Raw genomic sequence first — 11,497 nt, forward strand, 5'->3', positions numbered from 1 at the left:
GAAACAGTAAGAAGTCACCTCATTTCAAGAAAGAAAACTCCAGGCTCTTTTTTCCCCAGCCAATTCATTTTTAAACATTCACGCTGTGTGTCTGCAGGGCTGGAGAAGGGTCCGGAGCCCAGTACGTGTTCCTGACGCTGTATGCATCTTTCTCTGGCACAATCGTAACTGGGAGCCTGGAAGGAAAGTTAACGATAGTCTGCGGGTTCTGGATGCTGTGTCGGGGTGGGATGCACAGCCCATGCCGGGAGCCTCTGCACCGAGTGCCACCAAAGCAATGCCGCGCCTTCATTACTCAGACCCCTGAGTGCCAGGGGGCTGCTGTGAGGACTGCGCTCCAGTTGGAAGAGATTTCAGACCCGGGAAGACCCCAAGGGAACTCAGTGTCTAGGAGAATTTCGCTGAGAGAAATCCAGACCGTCCATAAAATTATATGTATAGAAGGCTTTTCAGAAGAACTGGTGCAGCTGGTTCCCGGGGCCCTGATCTCCGTGGCCTGTGTGTGTAATGACGGCACTTCTGCGTCCGCGGTGGCACAGAGGCCTGGCCCTGCTCTGGTGTTTGCTGAATGACTGAATGAGCAACCAACATTGTGATGGCGAGAAAAGGCTACTCAGGGTTTAAAAACCTCCGAGGGCATTTGCCACAATTAGGAAGATCGTCCGATGGGCCCGCAGAACTCGTGGGCTGGCGTGCACAGACCAACCCGGGGTCCCCGTGGGGCACATCCCAGCCCGCTCCCTCCGGCCCTCGGGGTCCCGCTCTGGCTGGCGAGGTGAACCCCTCCCACGCTCTCCCTGCTGCCGTCCTCTCCGCGAGTCTGGGCCAGGCAACCTGAGCTCGTGTTTAGCTCAGATTTATTTTACTTCAACTTGTCTTCTTTTAGAGCTAATTTAGCAACACACATGCCCTTTCTCAAGATTTTTATCAGGTGGTGGTGAACTTTCAACAAATGTAATGGAAACCATTTCCCCACCCTAGAAAACGGAGGGGACGTGAAGTGTGTTTTGACCCCCTCAGCTTCTTTCATCTGGTCTCTGTAATCAGTTTTATAAAAAGCACATGGCTGCCGGGCTGTATCTTGATAAAGAACAGTTTTCGTGTCCATTAGAAAAAGCGGAGAACTGGTTTCAATCTGGAGAGGCGATGGGGGTACGGAGCAGGGTGACGGGGGCGCTCTGTCTGCTCCCGCCCCTGTTTCGGGCCGCGAGCTGAACGGAGTCCACTTCCCGGCCCTGCCTCCCGCCACGGGGCTCACCCGGGGTCACGCCTGGAGCCCAGTGTCCCGGGGACGGGTGCGAGGCACAGCGTCCAGGGAAGGAATCAGTGCCGGCTGAAAGGAGGGAGCGAGGGTTCCCAGGCGTTTACAGAGACTTTCTCCCAATGGGAGCCGTTGGGGGGCAACGGGCCCTCTCTCCCGGCAGCCGCTAGAGCCCTGACCCTGCGGCCCGTGGTCACACCTCAGCTGCCTTTGCAGCGACGCCGCCCGAGCACCCACCAGGTGCCAGCCTCGTCCCAGGGCTCGAGCGTGTCTGCGAAGAGAAGCAGAGGCCCTCCCCTGGCGAGGCGGCGCCCTGCTGGAAGGGGAACGAGGACCCCTTGGAGTCTGTGTTGGGGGGGCTAGAAAGTGACGTGTTACAGGAAGGAGGGGCCCGTGGGGCGGCAGGGAGCTCGGTCCTGGGGGCAGGGGCCAGGGCCCGCGTGGACGGCTGGACAGTCGAGGAAGGCCTCGTTGGGGAGGCCAGACGTCAGAAAAAATAGAGCCACCCCCCGAGACAAGTAAAATACCCCCCAAAGCAAACCAAATGAAAACCAAACCCCCAAAGCAAACAACAAAAATTCCAACTATGGGACAGCCACAACGCTTGGATTTGTATTCTCCTTCCACCTCGGTGAGGGGGGTTGGGGGGAAGCTCGAGGCCAGATTGCCGGCCCCCCGCTGGGCAGGCACAGCCACCCGCTGTGGGCGGTTCAGCCCAGCTCCTGGCTCTCCCTCCCCTCTGGTTTCTCCCGGAAACTGCCCCTGGCCTGCCCTCCGGGGCAGCCCCCTCTGGTCTTCCCCACCCCCCACATTTTCTCTTAACTCTTTGATGAGTCTCCCCTCTGTCACCAATTCTGTGTCCTCGGGTGGTGTGAGGGCGGGGTGCTGGCAAAGCGAGACCCCACGGAGCTGCACCTCCCTCCTCGGCTCCGTCTCACCCCCCCACGCAGCCGCCCGGCCAGTCTCCGAGAGAACTCAGCAGTGCGAGGCTCTGCCGCCGGCCAGGGCCAAGGCGGGAACCCGGGGGTCCATTCTCGTGGTTCTTTCCTCCCGACCTCCCTCGGTGTGCACGGCGCTAACGCAGTGGGGACCACAGCAGACACTTGCCAAGTGTCTGCCCGGTGCCAGGCACTGTTCTGGAAGCTTCCTGCGAGTTAGGGACAGGTGGAGAGACTGGGGCGCGGAGGCCGAGTGGGCAGCAGTGATGGACAGGAACCCGGATCTTTAACCACCATGCGGAGAGGAGGTCATAGAGATGCTCTGGATCCGGGTCCGAGTCTGGTCAGGATGGGCCCCTCGGGCCATGCTGCCGAACTTGTCCTCTGATCTCCACAGAGGGACCCCACAGACGGACCCTAGTCGGGGGGGCAGGGGGCGGCCCCTCGGTTTTGATTTAGGAAGGTCCATCGGGCCGCAGGCGGGAAGGTGGAGGGACTGAGTGAGGCACGAAGGTGGCCAGACCGGTGGGAGGGGACGAGATGTTGGGAGATTCTGGCTGTTGGCCAGGGGTGCTGAGGATGGGGGGGTGGGCAGCGCAGGGACGGGGAGGAGGACAGTGTGTCTCCTGGTACTTTGAGTCCCCAGGGCGGCCAGGTCAAGTTGATCTTGTGGTTTTCAGTTTCTTAGGAAAACAGCTCCCGACTGCAATATTCCTACCTGATGATCGTGGAATACAGAATGCAGGAAAAGGATACAGAAGAGCCCTGTCCGGTGTGGCGCAGGCGGCTGGAGCACTGCCCCACACACCAGAGGTGGGGGGATCGGTTCCTGTTCAGGGCACCTGCCCAGGCTGTGGGTTCGATCCGTGGTCGCGGTGAGTTTGAGAGGCAATTGATCGACGTTTCCTCTCATATTTATGTTTCTCTCTCTCAAATCAATAAACATATTTTAAAAAATGGATGAAGAAGAAAAGTATGTTTAATTCCACCATTCGGTGATAATCACTGTTAAAATTGTGATATATACCAAAGACATTAACGTGTTAGCATTTGGTACACACTGTAGACTCACACACACCACACGCATCCACGGCGCCCGTTCGGAGACAGACCCGGATCCAGAGTCACAGGTACGTGGAAACGTGTGCACATGCATGTGGTGTACACGGTGTGTGCTCACATAAGTATATAAAGTGTGTGTATATGTCACTGAGTTTTATTTTACAAAAATGAGGGTCATCGTTCACACACACACACACACACTCACGTCTTCTTTAGCCTGAACAATGACAGCGACGTCCAGTCCGTGGCATGTTTTTCTCGCGTTCTCCCGTGGCTGCCGCGGTGGCCCCCTCTCTGCAGTGCAGCCTGACCACTGGCCCTCGGTGCTGCGTCTGAACTCGCGCTCCCGTGAGCGGCGCTGCGGCGGACGTCCTCGTCCGGTGTGGAAACCCTTGTGTCCCGCTTTCTGGCTCAGCTCCGGCTCCGGACTGGGACCCAAGCGGCTGGGACTGATGTGGCCCTGGGGCGGCCTCCCAGACGCGGGTTTGCTGAGTCAGCGGGTAGGGAACCTTTTACGGCGGTAGCTTGTTACCTGTGGCCAAATCACGCTTTAACCAGGGGGCCGAACTGGCTTGTCCGGCACAATGGATGACGTCTCCCCGGTTACGGGGAGTTTCCACATCTCTGCCAAACTGCGTTTCCTGAATGACGAGTAAGGAGGAGCGTTTTTTCATATGTTAATCGGTTAGTTGTTCTCCTTTGTGGCTCTTTCACGTCTTTTGTCCAGTTTTCTACTGGGGTGTTTTCCTCCTTTGACGGTTTTTTAAAGGATTTGAGGTAATTAAGACTTTCAGGTCGCCGGAGACAGAAGCCAGCCTGAGGCCGGCGGGGCAACCAGGGAAGCTGGTGGGCCGGGCGGTGACATCCAGGACAAGGACGCAGGCAGGAGGAGAGGATCCCAGGCTGCCTTGGGGCTGGAGGGGGTCCCAGAGGACATGGGGCCCGGCTCCACGCCGCTCTCCCAAGGCCACTCTCTCTTCTTGTCCCAAGGGGCTTTCTCTGCCTCCTCATCTTGCCTGTGACCCCCTCAAGGGGACCAGCCCAGCCCTCCCTGTCCCCATTCTATGAACTTTCAGCTCCAGTGACCTTGGAAGTCTCTGAAAACAGCACCTGGCCAGCCCAGCTCTTCCCGAGGCAGGCCGAGGGCGGGCTCAGCTGATGGCTTGACTGTCCTAAAGTCACAGCTGCATGCTCAGTGTCATCGGCCCTTCCGGGTGTACGGGTGGGGCGGGTTCTCCAGATGGGATGGGGGAAGGGCAGCAACAAAGTGCAAATAATGGGAACTTCGCACTTTTCTGTATAACAGGTTACAGGCATTTCCACCTGGGGTGCGAGTATTTTTCCCAGGAGGTCCTTTCTCAGCACTGTTTCTTGAACGTGGCCATTTCTCTGTATCCCCACCAATAAATTAGCCTTTGTTCAGTTCGTGGTTACTTCGGGCCGGGATTGCTGGTCTCAGACCTCCAGCCACCCCTCTTCCCACCTTGTCCCCTTTACCCTGTCGGTGGGGGGACCTACCTGGGATGCAAATGTGGCCAGGCCCCGCCCTGTGTTCAGTCTTCCCCCGGCTCCTGACAGCCTTCCGGACAAGGTCCAAAGTTCTGAGGAGTCAGGGGCTTCCCTGTGCTGAGGCAGGGAGCCTGCATGGGGCGGGGTGGGGTGTAGGGTGGGGAGGAAGGCTCTGACCTGGTTTCAGAGCTTGACTTCTGCTCTGCGCGGTCTGCCAGCCACTTTGAGTGGCGCCCACTGAGCCGATGAGGCCACGCCCCTGGTAGCCTGGGTCTGCAGGTGCCACAGGGCAGGCGAGCTGGGCGCCCTCTGCAGGCTGTGGGGGGCCTCCGCAAAGGGCCTTCCGGGGAGCTGAAGCTGCCGGGACCCCTGCACCCCAGGGGTCACCTGCAGGCCCCGTGTACATTTAGGGGTTCACCTGGCACCCACTTTATTATCGCCGTGTGCAGACATACTTGCGTTTTTAAAAGAGTGTTCTTTTCGGAATCATTTCAGACTCAGAAAAGTTGCAAAAATCACACGGAGGCCCCCTTGGCCCAGAACCCCCAAAGGTAACACTTCCCGAGTTGGCTTTATTCTTCTCTCTGTAGGTGGACGTGGTATCACTTTTACCATGTAAGACCAAGTCGTAAACATGGCACATCTTCACGTTGCGGCGTGTTTTACAGCGGCGAGGACACTCTCTCTGGCCACTGCACCACAGTGACAGAAATGAGGGGCTGGGCTCTGACACCGTGATATCATCCAGCCCGAGGCTTTTGTCCCACTGTCACTAGCTACTTGCTGATGTCCCCTTTCTCTTTTCTCCCATTTCCCCCGTGAAGTGTCCTGTCTCCTCGGGCCCCTTCAGCCCGCCCTGGCTTCTGGGTTTTCTTGGTCCTTTTACGACCTGGGTCACTTTGAGGGGTATAGGCCAGTTTATTTCACAGAATGGCCCTCACGTTGGGTTTGTCTGCTATAAAAGTCAAGTTTTGCATTTTTAACGAGGATCTTAGAGACATGAAGTGACGCACGCTCCCCAGTGCCCCAGCGGGGGGGCATTGGCACCCACCGGTTCCTTCCCTGGAGACCCAGCGGTCCTTGGTGGGAGGCTGGCAGGCAGGGTTCTCTCTTTTCTCTTTGCATTTATTAAGTGCCGTGGGAGCGCTTCTCCGAACCGCCGCAACGACCCTTTTCTCACGAAATTCTCGCCAGTTCTACCACCCATGGGTATGTCTGCTCGAAACAATGGTGGTGGTGATGGCGATGGCGGCCTGACAGTGATGTCATTTGAAATTTCCGCATTCCATCTGCACGAGTGAGGATTCTCCTGGGACAAGGGGCTGTCCCTGCTTGCTTTTGGCTGGTTTTGAACTTCTCTCTGTCAGTGTGGACTCACAGGCTCCTAGTTTGTTCTCTGGGCTGTAACCCGTCACTGTCGTTTATTTTGAAGCTCGAGCTGTCCTGGACTGGGCCACTGGCATCTGGCCCCTGTGTCCTTTCAACCTGCCCTCACCACCCTCAGGTCACTTCCTGGATTTTTGGTACAGCATGGCTCTGTCCCTGGGCAAGATCTGGGCTCTGGAGCGCCCCTGACACCGTGTCCCCTGGAGCGTCTCAGAGCAGACGGCCGCAGGAGCGGCGTGTGGGTGCCTGCCCACCGCCTCTCCGTCCAGCTCTCCGGATGCTGCCGGGTCCCGTCTGACCATCCTCTACTCCACGCTGGTCACCTTCCTTTCCAACCAGGACACCCTGGTTCTCTTGATTCACAGTTACTTTATATTTTTATCCAGGCCCATCATATATATAAGGTGGTTTCAGCATTGCTACCCCAAGCCGCTTTGGAAAACTAAAGGTTTGACTAATTGGGGTTCTGATGTGGAAGCTTCTCGCTGGCATCCAGGTCCCTCCATCCAGCAGGCAGTCCCTCCGGGCACAGGCAGGAGGGGGCTGGGGGGGCAGGCCCATTGCTCTCTGGTGGCTCAGTCCCTCAAGGACAGCCTTTGACTGTGGGGACGGGGGGGGGGGGGAAGGGCTGGCAGGGGAGCGATCTTCAGGTTCTGCTCTGTCTGAGGAGGAAGGAAGCTGCACCCACCCCTGCGTGCTGGGGGTCTCACAGCCGGTCCCAGCCAGTCTTCCAGCAGCAGCTCAGCTGAGTGGTCGGGCATCAGCAGGCAGGGGTCACGCCCAACCACCTGCCCTTCCTGTTTACACACCAGCCCAGGGGACTGCAGCCGGAGGGACAGATGGCAGGATGGGGCCAGGCGGGGCCAGGCGGGCAGGGTGAGCTCGTGCACCAGGGGTGGGCAGTGCCCCACCGCCCCGCCCCCAGGAAGGAGGAAGCAAAAGCAGAACCTCTCAGGCTACTTGGACCTTTCTGCAGAAAACAGTGTCCGGAACTCTTAGAGAAAGGCCTTCTTCTTTCACATTAGCGATGCATCTCTGATGAGGCTCAGAGAAGCAGGCGAGGGAGCTTCTGAGTGAGTCGTGGGGAGCGGGACAGGCAGACAGGCACATTCGTGGGCCGGGCTTGGGCTTCTTTGCAGATCTGTGGTAGGACACGTAGGCAAGACATGAGTTGAGATGCAGAAGAGTCAAATACATGCTGAGAACATGCGTGTTGATGCAGTTTAGGGGGTGAAAGCCATTTTCAGGTTCTCAGCACACACACACAGTATTTCTGCATTATGTTTGCTTACAGAGAACCTCAGACAGGCCCCGCAAGTAGACGTTTACCAGGCCATACTCTCTAATTAGGGTTCAGTAAAATTAGAAATGTCCGAGATGTCTTTGACCAAACCATACAAAGATCCAGCCTACCCCTTGGAACATTAAAAACCACTCTCTCAAATTGTCCAAGGGAAAATAAAATACAGCCAAACATGAAAAATGTAGAAAATAATTGAAATGACATTCTTTTGCGTCAAAACTATGTTATTTTCTCAGAAACTAGACTGGTGGTTACCAGGGGCTGAGGGTCCAGGGGGGATGGGAGATACTGATCTTAGGGTGCATAGTCATACTTATGAGATGAGTCACTTCTGGGGACCCTATGGACAGCGTGGTGAGTGAAGTCAACGACACTGCATTATACACTTAAAAAGTGCTAATAGATATTAAATGTCTCACCACAAAATAGAAGTGGTAACTAAGTGATATGCTGGACCAGTTCCCTAACACTAATATTCTGCAATGTGTAACTGTATCCAGTCAACCACCTGTACACTCAAAATGTACAAAACGCACAGCACTGGGTGCGGGTTATGCAGCGCACCATCCATGTGACTGTTCCTAAACATAAAACTATTTTCAATGAAAATGCTAACATATATATTTATTTTAAAAAGTGCCTTTCATCTCTCCTCTCATTTAATTCTCACTTAACTCTGCAGGTGGAGGAATTGAGCAGAGAGGCCGGTGTTTGCCAAGGGAACCGAGGGGAGTTGTGGCTGGCCGAGCTGAAGCAGAACAGCTGGCCTCTGGAACTTTCCCTCAGACTCAGCGGCTCCGGAAACGTTTGGGGGCAGTGAGCGGCGAGGAGGCCGCTCCTTCGTTCAGGACAGTTTGTCACACGCAGAGCTGCCTGGGGATGGCTGCTCTGGTCCCTGTGGCCCCTCAGAAGCCGACCAGGCTCCCAGCTGGAGGGAGGGGAACTGGAACCCATTTTTGAAACCCTGAATCTCTCTGCACCAGCAAGCTGGAGTGCGACAAGGTAGAAATGAAGCTGTTTTCCTTCCCAAATTAATATGAAACAAGGAGCAGCTTAATTGTACTTTGGGTTTAAACCAGTTCCTCAGTTGCCATAGTAACCCAGAAAAGGCATTTAAAAATATATTCCATCTGACCTTGTTGCTTTTGATTGACGGATGCGAAGGCTGGTGCAGGCGAGGCGGCCGGTGTGGCTCCAGGACTGGCCACCAGAGGGCGCGCGGCGGCCTTCCGGGGATTCAGCCAAAGAAGGACCTGCAGGTGCTCCCCTTAGAGTCTGGGGGGCCGAGAACGCGGCGCCCCGCGCTGTGCGCACCCACAAGACCCAGCTGAGCCTTTGCCCTTTCTCTTCCAGAGCGAACCATTTTCTCCGAGTTTCATTTCCCAAGCACAGGGCGAGGACGTCCGCTACAGCTGGCCTGGCGGGACAGGGGGTGGCAGGGCCCCTGCGGTGTCCCCGTGCGATTGTAGAGGCGGCGAGTGCTCTGCAGCGAACCTGGGGCACAGCGGGACGTGGGGCCCCAGCGCCCCTCCCCCCGCTGCCCCGTGCCCCCCGGGTGAGCACTGCCCCCCTGCCCCGGCATTCTCCCACCCGCATTTCCGCGTGGTCCGGGGGCAGGGGGTTCACGGCCTGGGGCGGGGAGAGGCCAGGGAGACAAATGTCCCCTCTCCCAAAGGGCCCCGGCCCCTGGAGCGGCGTTTCTTTCCAAGGACCGAAGCCCGTGTGACTAGCTGTTGCCCGAAGCTTCATAGTTTCCATGCCGACTATGATTTATGCACCAGCATCGATATTCCGTATCGATACAAACGGGGTGCAGGAGATAAAAGGGTCAGAGAGACCCCGTGTTATTTATGTGTTAATATTTAGAAACCCCCGTGCGTTTTCATGAGAAATGTGTGTTTTCGGACGGTTTAGTTGCAAAGGTTTCTCTCTAATGCAAGACTCACTGAGATTTACGAAGCAGCGGCCCCAGTGTGCCCGAGACCCTGGGCGAGGCCCGCGGGGTGAACCGGGGGCGCTGCCCGCTGGTTTGCCCCCCGCAGCCCGGCTGAGCGCCCGCCCCTTCTCCGTTCTTCATTAGGCCGCAGTGACCCGCTCTGCATGAACCTGCAGCTCTGCCATGCGGGCCCAGAGTGGCGACTTTGAAAAGTCGGCCGGCAGGTGAGGCTTCCCCTCACCTGTGAGGTTATTCCAGCGGTGCCCGCAGGGTTCTCCAGGGAGGGGGCGCCGCGAGCCACCTCCCCCGCGGCAGGGAATAACGCGGTGCGGTTCCGCAGAGCGGCCACTAGGTGGCGGACAAGAGGCTGCCAGGGCGCCCAGAGGTGTCGGGGAGGGAGGGCAGGTGATTCTCAGCGTGGCAAGGGCTACCTCTCGGGGGTGGGGCCAGGTTTGGCCCGACAGATGAGGCGGCCCCTCTGAACCCCGAGATGGCGGGGGAATGGTATTCACACCCCTGATCTCGTCCCTGAGGCCCCGTGCTCACTGCCAACCCCCTCCCGGTCGGAGCTCTGTTTGGAGCCCGGGGTACCCTTAGGGGTGGTGTGAGCTCAAAGATGCAGCTCAGGACTGGCGGTGTGGGGGGGGGGTCGGGTGGTGCGGGAGGGAAGCCAAGGTAGCAACGGGAGAGGCCAGGTCAGGTCAGACCCTGGGAGGTGTCTCGCACCCCACAAAAGGTGACCTCCAGTAACCTCCCAATGCGACCTTATTTGGAAATAGGGTCACTTCTGATTAGTCCCCATGAGGCTATGGTGGTCCCTCCTCCAATGACGGGTGTCCTGGGAAGAAAGAGGCTGCCAGATGGGGACCCGGAGACGCAGGGTGATAGCAGGGATGGGAGCCAGAGCTGCGGAGGCAGGAGGGCTCCTCCCCCAGTGCATTCCCCCGGCCGGCCCTGCCCACACCTTGACTTTGGCCTCAGAAACCGAGACAATAAATGTCTGCCCTTTTGACACAGCCAGTGTGTGGTCTTTGTTCCCACAGCCCCCGGGAGCTCAAGCAAGCCTGGATGGGTGGGGCAGGAGGTGCCCACTGAGGGGACAGGGGACTGCTCAGTGCCTGGCCAGGCCTCTGCCAGCTTCCTGTGCCTGTGATCATCGGAGCAGGAGGCCTGAGAGACCCCTGTGGTGGAGAGATGGCAGGCCGGCTGCAGGGGCCTGCTCTGGCCTTTCCCCCATTCATGGTTCTCAGACTTACTTCCCCCCTGCAGGGAGGGAGGCAGCCCAGCTGTGGGAGAGCAGGAAGACATGGTCGGTCTGCTGAATCCATTCCAGGGCTGGGAGCAGGGTGACTTCTGAATGAACGCCGCCCGTCAGGCGGGAGGCCCGAGGGCGGGCACTGGGCTGACGCCTACAACTCATCCTGGAAAGGAACGTCCCCGGCCTGCTCCGTGTCCACACTGTCACACGGTCCTGCTGGGTCAGAGCGCACGGGACCGGGGCAGGGCTGTGGCGTCCTGGGCGCTCACCACTGCCTGCAGAGCGGGGTCCCACCACACCCCCCAGGGCCCTGGGGCGCCTCCCGGAACTCTCCCCGGTCAAGCCGGTGATGACTGAGCGGAGATGCCAGGGCTGTGGTCAGCGGAGACAGGGTCTCTGAACCGGTGCTCGTTCTGCTGGAGACACGGGGAGGGTGAGGGCGCCCGGCTTCTTTCTGTACCTCGTCTCCTCTGGAAGAGCAGGGCCAGGCCGTCCAGCTGGGGCAGGTGAACAGACGGCGGGAGACACACTGGTTGTCCGGGATACAGGGGAGGTGGTCAGACCCCCTCGCCTCCCTCTCTCCATTGGAAACCACCTTCGAGTGGGATTGTAGCTGGCAGGCAAACACCCCTCTCTCCCCGGCCCCCGGGAGCCAGAACTGGGTCCCTCTGCTCATTTCTGATCCGATGCCTGTTACTCTCAGCCAGTGGTCCCCGGGCAGGGCAGGTGGCCGGCATCTCTTAGAAGACAAAGCCAGGTAGTCAGGTGTGCCTCCTCCAGGCCCCCGCGAGGGGACCTGGCATTGTGTCGCATTCCGCACGGAGGGAGCGGCGGTGCAAGTCCA

At 58.2% G+C, this 11,497-nt stretch overlaps 1 long non-coding RNA gene across 1 annotated transcript; it reads left to right on the forward strand.

The window, feature by feature from the left end:
* The first annotated feature begins 7,014 nt into the window (after positions 1-7,014).
* Positions 7,015-8,593, forward strand: LOC128627945 (uncharacterized). Its single transcript, XR_008392249.1, has 2 exons — positions 7,015-7,229; positions 8,142-8,593. It is a non-coding gene; the product is annotated as an uncharacterized LOC128627945 (long non-coding RNA).
* Positions 8,594-11,497: the final 2,904 nt, after the last annotated feature.

Source organism: Artibeus jamaicensis, unplaced genomic scaffold, assembly GCF_021234435.1.
Source record: "Artibeus jamaicensis isolate MK-2021 breed Jamaican fruit bat unplaced genomic scaffold, CSHL_Jam_final contig_490, whole genome shotgun sequence".
Taxonomy (NCBI): domain Eukaryota; kingdom Metazoa; phylum Chordata; class Mammalia; order Chiroptera; family Phyllostomidae; genus Artibeus; species Artibeus jamaicensis.